This window comes from Protopterus annectens, chromosome 2.part2 (assembly GCF_019279795.1).
Source record: "Protopterus annectens isolate FY-2018-M chromosome 2.part2, PAN1.0, whole genome shotgun sequence".
NCBI classification, from domain to species: domain Eukaryota; kingdom Metazoa; phylum Chordata; order Ceratodontiformes; family Protopteridae; genus Protopterus; species Protopterus annectens.
This window is the reverse complement of record NC_056730.1, coordinates 570365313-570379252: the sequence shown is the minus strand read 5'-3', so window position 1 is coordinate 570379252 and position 13940 is coordinate 570365313.

Sequence of the window (13940 nt, the reverse complement as noted above, 5' to 3'; positions counted from 1 at the left end):
CGTGGAAAGTAGATCAGTAACCTCCAGGGAGGAATGCTTAAATAATGGAAAGTACATCAGTAACCTCCAGGGAGGAATGCTTAAATCATGGAAACTACATCAGTAACCTCCAGGGAGGAATGCTTAAATCATGGAAAGTATACTAGTAACCTCCAGGGAGGAATGCTTAAAATTCTGAGATATGCAACAAAGGTGAAAAAATTTTAAATATTCTCCTGATAGTTCCTGCTCAGGTATTTTTATATACTGCCAAAGGTGAGTAGGATGTTCGTGAATGTTAGAAATAACTGTTGGAGGTGTGCAATGGGAAGCAGGGCTTCCTGGTTGCATATTGTCTGGGACTGTCCAGTACTCCGTCCATCTAACCACAACCCCTTTTTCCATTTTTCACTTGGGGTCAGGGTGTCACTTCTGCTCCAGTTTCCTCCCACATTCTAAAGACATGCAGTAGGTGGAGTGGACACTAGGTGAGAGTGTGTGTGTGAGTGAGTGGTACGAATGAACTACAGTGGCAGAGCTAGCCATCTGGCAGTGTAAAACCTTCGCTCGAGATGATTGTTCTACCAGAATTTAAAAGAGTAATGAAATAGCTGCTAAATACAGTAATAAAAAGATATTCACTTAATGTAACAACTTTACTTACTAGGAACTGATAGCCAAAAATCTTATATGAGTGTTTGAAGTTAGTGACAGTAATTACGCTGGGTAAAAAGGCAATAACAAAGAAGTGAAAACAGCAAAAGCCCCTCACTATAGACAAAAGCTATAGTATTATAGCTGCACAAAAAGAAAAGGAATTGAAAGAAAACAAAGACAGATGTTATATTAGGAAATGGGAAAGTTTGTGGAGAAGAGAGAAAAGGAGGTGGAAGGCAATATAGTAAGCAATGACTGCCTAAAGAAAATGTCTCCATGCATGTAAATTGCAACAAAATAATGTATTATTCTTGTTGAACGAGGAGGGGGAATAAAGTGTGAATAGTTTTAGCAATTGTTTAAAGTTTAACATAATATTTGAGGCACACACAATTATCAGGTTATAGATAATGCATTAGGCGCATAATTAAACATACATTAATGCTCTTGAAATGGCAAAGCAGGGATTACGGAGACTGCTATCCATATAAATATCAAATCACTTAAGGATCAAGTAGACAGCTGTCATGGCGAGTTTTGAAGACACACTACGCATGAGATCTGCATTTAAAGGATATTTTATTTGATGTAACCAAAATAAAGATTGTTTGGTTAAAAAACACAAAACAAAACAAAAAAGCTGTCTCTATTCTCTCAGTATTCTCCTAAAATGTATCAGTTAGCTTTATACTGTTCACCAGTACAGCTATTCGAATGAATTCAGATTATAATGTTAACCATCTGTGCCAATCCACAGTTTCTCTATAAGTAGTAATTGCTTGAATAAAGCTTATTTGGATACAATCTCTCAGTTTTGATCTTGGAGCTTTTGCAACTTACCCTAACGTTGTGTAGCCTCTCAATAAGTTGTAATAAGTAAGAGGTGCAAGGAGCAAAGGCCCCCCTCCCCCACTTCATCCCGGAATTGCCTTTTGACTACATTCAATTGTCTGGGTATGATCAAGCATGTTTTCCTCAGTCAGACTTCTCTTATATAAAACATATTCTAAAGAACTTAGAATCCATCCAGAGACATTTGTCAATAATCCTTGCATAAAAGTTTTATCACTTATCGAGACTCTATAAATGGACCATAACTCTTTCTGAATTGATACTTACAGTAAGAGAACTTGTTTACTTTTACTTGTGATCTGCAGTTTTATCTCAGACCTATATGCATACTGCAAATATTTTTTTCTTTTTTAGTAATATTTTGTCTTAGAATGAGAACACTTTTGTCATTTTGTTGTCTCTTATTTTTTCATGGAAAATTTAAAAAAACATTTTAAAAAATTACACACACACACACACACACACACACACACACACACACACACACACACGCAGACACGCACACACACACGCACACACGCACACACACACACACACACACACACACACACACACACACACACACACACACACACACACTCTCACACACAGTGTATTTCTTTAATCAGTCACATATGCATGCTTAGAGCTTTACGTCTAAGTCAAAATGGGTGCCCATTACGATATCAAAACTTCATAAACTCTTGCTCACCTCCACGTGGAAGATGTCTTTCAGTAGTCCATTTCTTTAAATTTTGTTGGCCGTTTCACAGAACTTAACCTGACTGCACAGTAGAAAAATTTCCTGGTTATAACTACGGCATTACAAAATACAGCATATGGCTTGCTTGAGAGACAGAAAAGCACAGAATTATAATAGCATTTAATGCCTATTTCATATGAAGACCTGCCAGTGCAGATTATTTACCAATAAATCCTTCAGCATTAGCGTGATTTTTAGTGTAAGAACACAATCCACATTTTAGCCACATGTACAGGGTGCAGGAATCGGAGTATACATAAAGGCCAAAAATGCAGCATCAAGGGGACCTGATGACAACCCAGGCTGCGTCCTGCATGAGCTCAAATAAGAATTAGCATCACCATTGGCTACTTTTTTTAATCACAGTCTAAGTAAGGGCTTCAACCCAGCTGAATGGAAAATAGCCACCATTATCCCCTTGTACAAAGGTGGTGCTTCTACTGACTCCGGGAACTACAGACCTATTAACCTGACTAACCTATTAACCTGACTAGCCTTATCTGCAAGGCCATGGAGAGAATCATCATGGACCTTATCAACAAAGATATAGGTAATCTCCAAACACTAGATCCCACCCACTCTGGATTTGTCAAGAGGAGATCATGCTTATTAAACCTGGTGGACTTCTTTGAGACAGTTACACGGTCCATGGACAAGGGGAAATCTGTGCATACAGCCTACCTAGACCTGATCAAGGCATTTGACACTGTCCCTTACTTGGGCATCATTGACAAACTCTCCAAGCTAGGCATCAATCATTATATTGTAAGGTGGGTTGTGAAATGGCTCTCTGAGAGAATCCATACAGTCAAAATAGAGGAAATTCACCTCCAACAGCAAACCTGTTACCAGTGGTGTTCCACAGGAATCGGTCTTCAGACCTCTACTGTTTGGAATCTATTTCTCCAAAGTTCAAGCTAAAACCAAGGGACTGTGGCTGACAAAGTTTGCTGATGACAGCAAACTGGGTGCAGTCATAGAATCTGTAAATTATGTCAACATTCTTCAGGAAGATCTTACACAAACAAATGATTGGTGCCAAAGTCATGGCCTCAAACTCAATGCAAAAAATGTATTGCCATCCCTTTCGGCAGGAGCGATCTTCCTGCAAATTACCACATCAGTGGCAATACCCTAAGTGCGCACTCAGTGTTGAGAGAACTGGGCACTCAGGTTGACAGCAACCTTGCCTTTAATCGCCATGTCTCCACAGTGGTAAGAAGGGCATTTTATATGGCTCACCTCATAACTAAGGGCATTGCCTCGAGAAAAAGTGAAGTTATCATCTTACTGTACTCTTTACTCATTAAGCCAATAATTGAGTACAACGCCCCCTTTTACGAAGTACCTTTCAAAGCACCTGCAGCAGTTGGAGTGACCACAAAGGTGCCTCGCAAAAAAAATTCAAGGTCTTCAGCAACTGTCTTATGTGGACTGGCTGAAATCACTGTCACTTTATTCTGTTTCATACAGACTACTCAGAGGTGATCTCTGCCTTGCATACAAGGCAATTTCTGACCCCACTTTATTGTAAATGCCGCACATCCACAAGTCAAATGGCACACGGGTTACTCACTCTAAAGACCTAAACCTGGTATGTAACATCAATAGAACCTGCTGCAGGGACAGATTTGTCTCTCAGAGGTTACCATACCTTTGGAATAAACTCTCACTCCACATCAAACAGAGCACCTCACTGGCCCTCTTCAAACACAATCTGGACGATTGGATGGGTAACCATAAATTCACCCCCGGGGGCTTCACCAGTGTCCCTCTTGGACAGGGGCAATAATGTATGTGCTGATCATGATAACAAGGGTAAAATCTGGCTAGGCTTGTAAGGGTCCTCAGGCTATTAGCCTAGTAACTTCCTATGATCCTATGATAAAAGCAAGCACAACCCAGAAATTAAAGATAATGTTTTGAATTGTTTCTGCATTGCCTGTTATTATTTTATACTGTTTTAAGTATTTTCAGCTGCTTTTGCATTGCCTACACTTTTTTATACAATTTTCATCATTTTCAGCTAGTATGACCCTGTCTGATATTGCTAGTTGCACTTTTTTTTCCATTTTGAGCTGTTCTATTTTGTGTTTTGTCCTATTTAAATCATTGCATTGAGTAAATCTGCTTAGCCATGGTGGAAGCCATCTTAGAATCCGTTGTGAGCTGATGTAACTGACAGATTAAGTGCTGGAGATCCTGAGTGGCTTTCAGCACTCGGACTTCAGATATCACCTAGTTTGTCATATTTACAGCTTGGAACTGTGCTGAGTGCAGTGTCACGCTAATAGTATTTCTATAGTGGGTACTACACACAAGAAAATTACTTTCTTATTTTACAAGAAGGTTTTAGGTTCCATAAGGCAGTGCCAAACAGGCTGCAACTATGCATCTCTCAATCACTACTTTCCCTCACAGCAGAGTTAAGTTACAGAGACTCACAGAACTCCTGTCTGGAGAAATACTGCATGTAATGTGGAAAGAATTAGCTTTCATGTTTATTGCATGCTCTTAGTTTATATAATCTTAAATAGGACTGTTTGATAAGGCCGCAACTGCAGCTTAGTGCTTTGGCTGTGTAGTGACTGTGGTTTACGGTAAGAGAGGCAATAAGCCAAAAAAAGATAATGTTTTAAACTATTTCTGTATTGTTTTTTATTATTGTATAGATCCATAGCTTGTTACTAGGCTAACGCCTACTACGGCTTTTACAAGCATAGCTGTGCACCCCAAACCATTTGTGTCCCAAGTATCACAGCTATATGGGAGGGCATGTTAGTAGGAAGGTAACTAAGGATTTGTAGGGGAGTGTTAGGATAATACCTCCCTTATTGTCTGCCTTTGTCCTTAAGTGACGTAGGAGCCAGAGAGGTAAATTTACAACTTCCTATCCAATGTCTAGGTTTTGTTTTATTAGGATCAGGGATGAACTCTGTTTTACATGGATGAGAAGCCTATTCCATAGTGCTGGGATCCTTTGGAACATGTATTTGTCTTTCCAGCATGTTCTGTTTATGCCTCAACCAAAGTTCACATCCCTGGAGCTAGTGTTTCTGATTTTGTTTGCTTTGCACAGGCGCACCAGATCCATCAAGGCTTGGTCTGAGGAAGCCTTGTAAGCCAGGCAAAGATCCACTCTCGGCAGCCTGTAGGAGACTTAAACCTTTAGGTGATCAGTGTACGATGGGGTATTCATGCCCTGAATTTTCCTGGTGAGAAACCATTGTTGGTGTTCCAGCTCTTCAATGATAGGTCTGATATGGGCTGAGTACAATGATACTATAACCTCCTTGAACCTAGATGCTATACTCTTACCTATAAGTTGGGTGACATTCCTCTCAACTGTCCAGATTTTTGCCTAATATTTTTGGTCTGTTCCTCATAAAATTTGTAGTTTTCTGGCAAATCACTGAGGATTGAAGTCAGTAAATAATGACATATGCTTGAGTTTCAGACTTCATATACTTTAGAAAATGCATGCTAACACAAATCCTGTTATTCTTGCAACATTCTAAGTTTATAAGCGCAATATTTAAAATATGTCCTTATTTTTGAGCCTTTGTCCCAATGTTATTTTTGGCTTTGTCCAGATTTCTTGCACTAAGAGTTCAAGAGGTATGGCAACATAGAATGATTTTCTTCTTATCTTAGCTCCATGTTGGTCAAAGGCCAGATTACTGTCTACATATGTTCCCAGATCTCTTATAACTGGGTCAATTCTTAGGGGTGTTTTACTGATGGTGCATTTTTTGGAATTGAGTTTTAGACCATGAGTTTGACACCAGTCATTTGTTTGTGTGAAACCCACTTTCAAGATGTTGATGTCTTGGGGGCAGTCTATAACAGCTCCCAATTTGCAGTCGTCTGTGAGCTTGGTGAGCCAGAGGCCTTGAATGTTAGCCTTGACTTCTGGGAAGTAGATGCCAAACAGGAGCGGGCCAAGCAAGGAGCACTGGGGTACACTGCTGGTGATCTGTCTCTTGGTGGAGATGGTCTCACCAATCCTGACTTCTTGGGTCCTCTCTGCGAACCAGCTGGCAATCCAGTGAGTTATATATGGTTTTACACCTAGCTCACAGAGCTTGTCAACAATGTCTGAGTGAGGTATTGCACTGAATGCCTTAGCCAGGTCAAGATATGCAGTATGCACTGTTTTACCCTCTTCCATTGCCTTGGTGACCCTCTCAAACAACATGACCTTCCCTTAACAAAACCAAAGTGGGATGGGTCCAGTGGATGTAGGTTGCCAATGTCCTCGCTGGTCATTTCCATGATAATTCATTCCATGGCTCTGCATATTAGGCTTATTAGACTGATAGGTCTATAGTTCCCTAGATCAGCTGATGGGCTGCCCTTGTGTAGGGGAATGACTGTTGTGATCCTTCATTCACTTGGAAAGTAGCCTGTTTCAGGGTTGTAGTTGAACAGTGCCTCAACTGGTCCTAATAGGGCATGTTTTAGACTGTTCAGGAGGCAACTAGAGATGTTTGTTGGACTGATGGTGGTGGTGTGTTTGGCTTTATTGAGATGCTGGAGATGTTACTTGGTGGAGCTGAAGGGAGCAGGGGGTGCAATTTGAGCTGAATTTATCAGTCAGTAGATTTGCTATGTCACCCTGATCGATAAAGGTGGCACTGTTGACCACCAATTAAGCACACTACTGTATGTTGACTTTAAAGTTCCAGACATAGCTTAAAAAGGCCTTGTGATTGTCCTTAGCCTGCAAAGCTATCCTGTCCTCATAGTTGGCTTTGTCTGGCTTAATCTTAGTTTCTTGTTCATTTGTACAAGAGACCACTCATCTTTAACAGATTTGCTCTTCCTGATTTTGGTCATGAGTTTTCTTCTTTTATTATATACCCTGTTTAGGTGAGGATTCCACCACTGGGGTTTGTTTTTAGTGTATGTTTTGGGTTTATTTCTGGTAGGTACCGCAGCCTCATGCAGTCATTCCTATGTTTGTATAGGAACTCTGTGAATAATTCTGCAGAGATCGTTGTGGTCTCAGGGTTTGGGAGAGCCTTGAATTTTGACAAACTGTCACTGAATAGGATATAGTTTGCCTTTGAATAGTTCCTAACTGTTACTGGTTTAGTTAGATTTTTCTGGGTTGATTTTTACTTCAGCTGAGATAGCTTTGTCATCCAACCTCACTATTGAGGACATGACACAGGGATGATGTGCAATGCTCTCTCTCATGCTGGTGAGTATAAAATCCACTATGTTTAATCCTTTGGTTGGAGCATGTACTATCTGTTCAAGGATGTTTGTGTTAAAGTCCAGGAAGCTTTGTTCTGGTGAGTATGAGACAGTGTACCTTCCCCAGTCTATAGAAGCGTAGTTAAAGTCACCCATGAATAGGGTGTTTGTTTGGATGGTCAGAACCTCTAGTAGGTTTAAGCAAGAGTTGTGAGACTCTAGGGACATAAATGACCTGTAGCTAGCCAGAATATGGTGAGGGACCTTATCTATGGTGACTTGCAAGTGGATGATCTTCAATATGGAGAACATTTGTTGCACCTCCACCTTTGGCCTCAGTCTGTGCTGTTGTTCGTTTAAATGTGTGGAATATGTTGTAGTCTTGCACTGCAGGAATAGTTTCTATGACTTTAAACCAAGTCTTTGTTATGACACAGATGTCTACATTCTCTACAGTGAGAAGGGCTTGAAGGCTATGAAGTTTTTTGTTTAGGTTCCAAGCAGTGAGCAGTAACACCTTAAGGTTGCTTGCAGACATTTTCACTATGTTGGTAGTTTAGTCTCTAAGGCGTGGATAAAGGTTTAGCCAATATTTGAAAGCTCAACCTTGGCAAATCAGAATGTCATTTTAAACATGTCCTCCCATGCTGACAGATGCTAGATCCCCCTGGAGTGACACCAGTAAATAAGCCAATTATTAAAATAAATCAATGAAGGCAGAAAGCTGCTGAATGCAAAGCTCATACAAATATGTGATACATATTCAAGAGATCCATTATGTTTCTTTTCATATAGTCCAGTGAGGTATGTCTCAGGTAATTTACACCTACATGGACTATTCTGCCACAACCTCTTTTTCCATTTTTGCACATGGTATCAGGGTCCACATGGACTATGACAGAATCATATTGATACCTGGGGTGCAGTAATTTGAGTGTATGAGTGATATTGTGGATCCCGGATCCAGACAGGCAACTAACCATTATCTTCTACTTGTCTAATCTGGTGAGGGACAGCTGTATGTCGCACAACGAGAATGAGAAAAGCATTAGGTAAAGCATATGTCTGCCTTATGGGCTTTGCTCTTGGGGGACTATTGTGTATAGGCTTATGTGAGTTATTTGGTGTTGCCTTTGGTGTGTGCTTTAGTGATTACTGTGGAGCATTGCTATTAGGTGGCTTTGGAGATCTTTGAGATCTGGGAAGGTTTCTTTTAAGCTCCTCAGCATAACACAATGTGTGTGTGTGTGTGTGTGTGTGTGTGTGTGTGTGTGTGTGTGTGTGTGTGTGTGTGTGTGGTCAGCCATATGTGTGAGGGATGCAGTGTGGCGATTCTTGACCATCTCATTTGTATTCAATTTTTGCCTCCAGGGAAGGTGTGCATCTACATCTCTCTCATCCTGTGTTATTTTCTTTAATAATCAACTGGTTGTCTAAGAACATGAGACCGCTGCTACATTGTCCTAGGATGCCCAAATCTACCAAGCTAACCACAGAGATATTTGGTAATTGCATATTCATGTTATCTAGTCCTGTACTAAGGTGGGCTGTTTAGAATTATGTATTGGGATTTAACAGGGTTCTGCTAGGGTAGTTCTAGGGTTAAGGGTAAGATACTATATAATGCTAGGATGTGCTAGTGCTATTCGATGCACAGATTAGCTGCCCTAAATTTATGTATGCACAATGCCATACTGTTTAACAGGTTTATAGGGAAATGTTATTGTCTAGGCATTTGCTGCTATACAGGGTACTGCTATTCCTTGCTGGCAGATGTCAGCTGTGCACAAACATGCCTGATTTATAGCAAAGAAAAAAACTTGAGAACTGACTCCTATACCTCTATGCCATAATCATCCATACTTTGAGCTTCCTGGAGTGCTTCCCAACTCAGAGAGACCAAGTAACCATCTTCTGCCACAAGATGGATGATTCTGGATTTTTTTAATGTAAAAGCATAGCAAATGCAGCTCCCAAGTACAGATTAAACAACAAACAATGAAACAACGAAATCCCTGGCTAATTCGCCTCTCTGCAAGGTGATTTAGACACTGAACTAGAAAAGACAATAAAAAGAGAAATTACTATTTTTGTCACAAAATTAAATAAATACTTAAAATATGCTTAAAACAGTAGTGATCACTATATACTGTTTTATGACTGTCAAACCCCCATGATTTCCTGAGGTTCTTATACTTTTGTTTCTATCTGCACCAGATAACCAGTCTCCTCCTGCATTACTTATTGCCACATCTGATTTTTTTTTTATTTTAAACGAACAGCAAAATGCATTATTTCTAACCATCCTGAGATATCTGTTAACTTTAACTGCCCTTGTCTTTAATTAAAAAACAAATAAGTAAAATGCTTTACTGTTACCTGTTAATCATTGTCAGGCGAGGGAAAACCTTGCAGGTCTACTGTGCAACTGCAAAGTGATTGTCTCTTGCAAGTGTGAAGGTGTGGCCTGCTCCACTCTCCAGCCACCCTCAAGCTTCTGACAATTAACACTTCTGTACCACATCCAACCTCTTAAATCCATGCAACACATTCAAACAAACACCTCCCCTTGCTCAGATAGTCTACCAAATTTTGCACTACACTCAGGTTGCATAAACTCAAGTCAAAGCGCATTCTCAGACCACTAAAATCACCCGCTAACCCAATATTATATTTCATACCTCAGCCATACACTAATATTCATTCTCATATACCACACTCTAAAACAGTCACTCTTCCCACCTCACATACCACTAGTCTGAGAACATTTAAACTTGTGTCTCTGTCAATATTACACATTTTCTCTATCTTACTTCAAGTTCTTGCATTCCCACTCTCACATTACCCTATTTCTTTCCCACCAACTTCAATGGCATCATCTCTAAACACCTCTCAGCTTGAAATCCCACATACACTCCAAAGTCAGGATCCCTGTCATGTGCACTTCTTAATGCTGAAAGGATAAGAAACAAGACTGACAGCATAAGCTCTTCTCCAAGCTCCCAGTCCCCTGATCTTTTTGCAATAACAAAGTCTTGGATAAAGAATGGCCATCATCCCCTTGGTGTACTTATACATTTGAAGCCAGGTCAGGCGCAAGACCTGGTGGTGGTGTTATGCTTCTGCACAAATCCTCTATTAACATCTCAGTTATTGCCCAAGCCAATGTGTCCATTGGCTCTGACCCTAACTGGTTACTAACTAAACTTCTGTTAAGTCCTCACAGAACCTTTATCTAGCTACTGCCTATCTGCGCCCTACTACTTCACTCCTCAAATTAAAAAAAAAGTACTCTGGTCGATATTTTCTCATATCAAACCAAATAAATTAATTGTTGTCATAATCATCATCCCCCTTTTTCCCATTTTGTTTTTCTACATGGAGTCGGGGTATTGTGTTAACTGTCACCAGTTCTCTCAATTCAGTGCCACACTCCTGCCTTCTTAAACACTCATGCCTGACTGTCGCATATCTTCTTTCACACAATCCATCCACCTCATTGCTGGACATCTTCGCTTCCTCTTACCTTCTTCCTGTCGGTCCCAAATCTTCCTCATCAAATTGTCTTCTGCTTTTCTGCACGTGTCTAAACCACCATAATCTGTTCTCTTTGATCTTTTCTGCAACTGGAGCTACTTTGGTTTCTGCTCTTATGTCCTCGTTTCTTTGTCTGTCCGACAGTGTGCATCCCACTTCATTTCCATCACCTCTAGCTTCTTCAACTGTTCTGCCTTTACTGCTCAGGTTTCTGTGCCATACAGTAGTACTGGTCGCACCACTGTCTTGTACACCTGACTTTTCAGCTTCTTTGGCATTCTTCTGTCATAGACTACACCTGACACTCCATGTCAGTCGGCTGCAGCCCCTCTGATTCTAACTTTGACCTCTTCATTCAGACGTCCCCTCTCCTTAACCACCCCTCCCAGATACTTGAAGTTGTTTACCTATTTCACTATCTTCCCTTCTACCTGTATTCTCAGCTTCTTCTGATTTCCCCAGTTTGCTGCCATTACCACAGTCTTATCTGTGCTTACTTTCATCCCATGTGCCTTCAGTTTTGCATTCCATTCTCCTATCCTTTGCTGAAGTTCTAGCTTAGAGTCTGCCTGTAATGCCACATCGTCTGCATAAAGCAAGTTTGTTGATCTGTCCCCTCTGATCTGTATGCTAATGTAGTCCATCACCAGTATGAACAGCAGTGGGCTCACAGCTGAAACCTGGTGTACACCTACTCCCACTGGGAACCCCTCTGTGAGGCCAAACACTGTTCGTACGTGACTCATTGGGTCCTTGTACATAGCCTGAATTAATTCTACCAGTGTTTCAGGGACTTCAAACCACCGCAGTACTGCCCAGATCAGCTTTCTTGGGACCTTTTGTCATATGCTTTCTCCAAGTCTAGGAATACCCAGTTGGACTCTCTCCTCATCTCTAGCTTCTTCTCAAGTATCTGTCTCAATGCAAACATTGGGTCAGTTGTGCTGCATCCTGATCTGAATCCAAACTGCTCATCTCCCATCTTACATTCTACTACTCTGTATATCCATTTATCAATCACCCTCTCCAGACCTTTCATGCAATGTGATAGGAGTTTGATGCTTCTGCACTGCCCACAGTTGTGGATGTCCCCTTTGTTCTTCTACTCTGGCATGAGTATGCTTATTCTCCAGTCATCTGGGATATGCCTTTTCCTCCACACTGCTATTAGTACCCTCAGGAGCCATATATCCCCCTATCTCACACAGCATCTTTATCATATCTGCTGTGGCCTCATCTGAACCTGCTGATTTCCCTTTTCATTTTCCTTAGTGCTGTTCTTATTTCTTCTATGGTGGGCTCCTCTTCTCTCATTGTAGGCTGTTTCCATCTGCCTTTGACGTCCTGTGGTCTGGTGAGCAAGTTGTTGCTGGCATCCCTTATGAAGGGTGTCTGACTATTTTCTTCATCTTTCTGTCTTTGCTTTGCAACCTGATATAGTTTCTTTGTGTCACTTACTGAGTCACTTTCCAGAAGCTGGTAGAGTGCCTCCGATGCCCTATTCTTTGCTATTGCAACTTCTTTCTTAGCTTCGTAGTTAGCCAACCAGTAGTCCTCCCTAACCTGTTCAGTCTTTTCTATCTCCCACTTCTTCCTGCACACCTTCTTTCTTTTGATGACTTCTTGGACTTCTACATTGCACCACCAGCTTTCTTTATGTACCGTATTTCCATACCTGGCTCAGCCACATATCTTTTCTGTAGTCTTAACACATGCCGTTTTAGGCGCTGCCATTCTTGTTCAACTCCACCTATTTCCTCCTCTTCTTGGGGTGCTCGTGTCCTGAGTAATTCCTTAAATTGTTGTACTTTCTCTCCAGTTAACTTCCAGGTCTTCAGCCTGGTCTCTGCTGACCTTAGAGCCCTCTCTGACCACTGCTTACATCTGATTGTGGTAACTAGTGGTTTATGCTGTCGGGCAAATGTTTCACTGGGGATGACTTTGCAATCATGGAGTCTATCCCAGTGCCTTTTCCTTACTATGAGGAAATCTGAGTTGCATGTTGGCTACTTTTGTATGTGATCTTATGACTGTTTCTCTTTTTGAACCATGTGTTGGCTACTATCAAGCCATTTGCCAGACAGAAGTCTAGAATGGCTTCTCCTTCTTTATTCCTGTTGCCCCACCCATGTGGACCCGAGCTGTCCTCATATCCTGTTCTGTCTGTCCCGATATGTGCATTCAAGTCACCCATTATCAACACCAATTCATGCTGTCCTGTTTTATCTAGTAGGTCCTGCAACTGGTGTCTGAATGCAGTCTTTTCCTCACTATCACAACCCTGCTGTGGGGCGCAGGCTGAGATTATGAATACTGCCCTATCATTACACTGGAATCTGACTGCCATGAGTTTGTCACTAATTCTGATGATATCCTTCACTGCCTTCTGAAGCTTCTCTCTCACCACAATTCCTACACCATTTCTAGCCTGTTCCCCTCCTGAGTATTAGAGTCTGGATCCCAAGTCAAGTGGCTTTGCTGCACTGCTCTTCCATCTCATCTCTTGGATACATAATATGTCCTGCCTCCTCTGTATCATCATGTCATCCACTTCCAAGCTGCATCTGTCAGTGAACCTACTTTAAGCATATCAATTCTCAGTTCATGTTTGGCAGCTTGGTTGGTTTTAGGTCCAGCTCTCGCTCAACAGAGCTATCCCAGGTAACCCAGGCTGGGCAACTAGACACCGTCCGGCCAGTAGCTTATTGACCTGCTGGGCTTTATGGAGGGCACACACTGGCCAATAGGGGTACATATACCCCTTTCACCATTAGCAAGGGTCTCTGGCATAGATCAAAGTAGGCCGGGCCCTCAACCCACTTATCACTGGTAACTACCCATGCCCATTTTGGCAACATTATTCAACATGACCGAATCACCTAGAGCCATGGTTTACACCATCGTGTAGCTAGCCCTGCCACAGTGCACAGTTTGTGATCCATGTTCTCCTATCTTGAGGATACAGCGCACC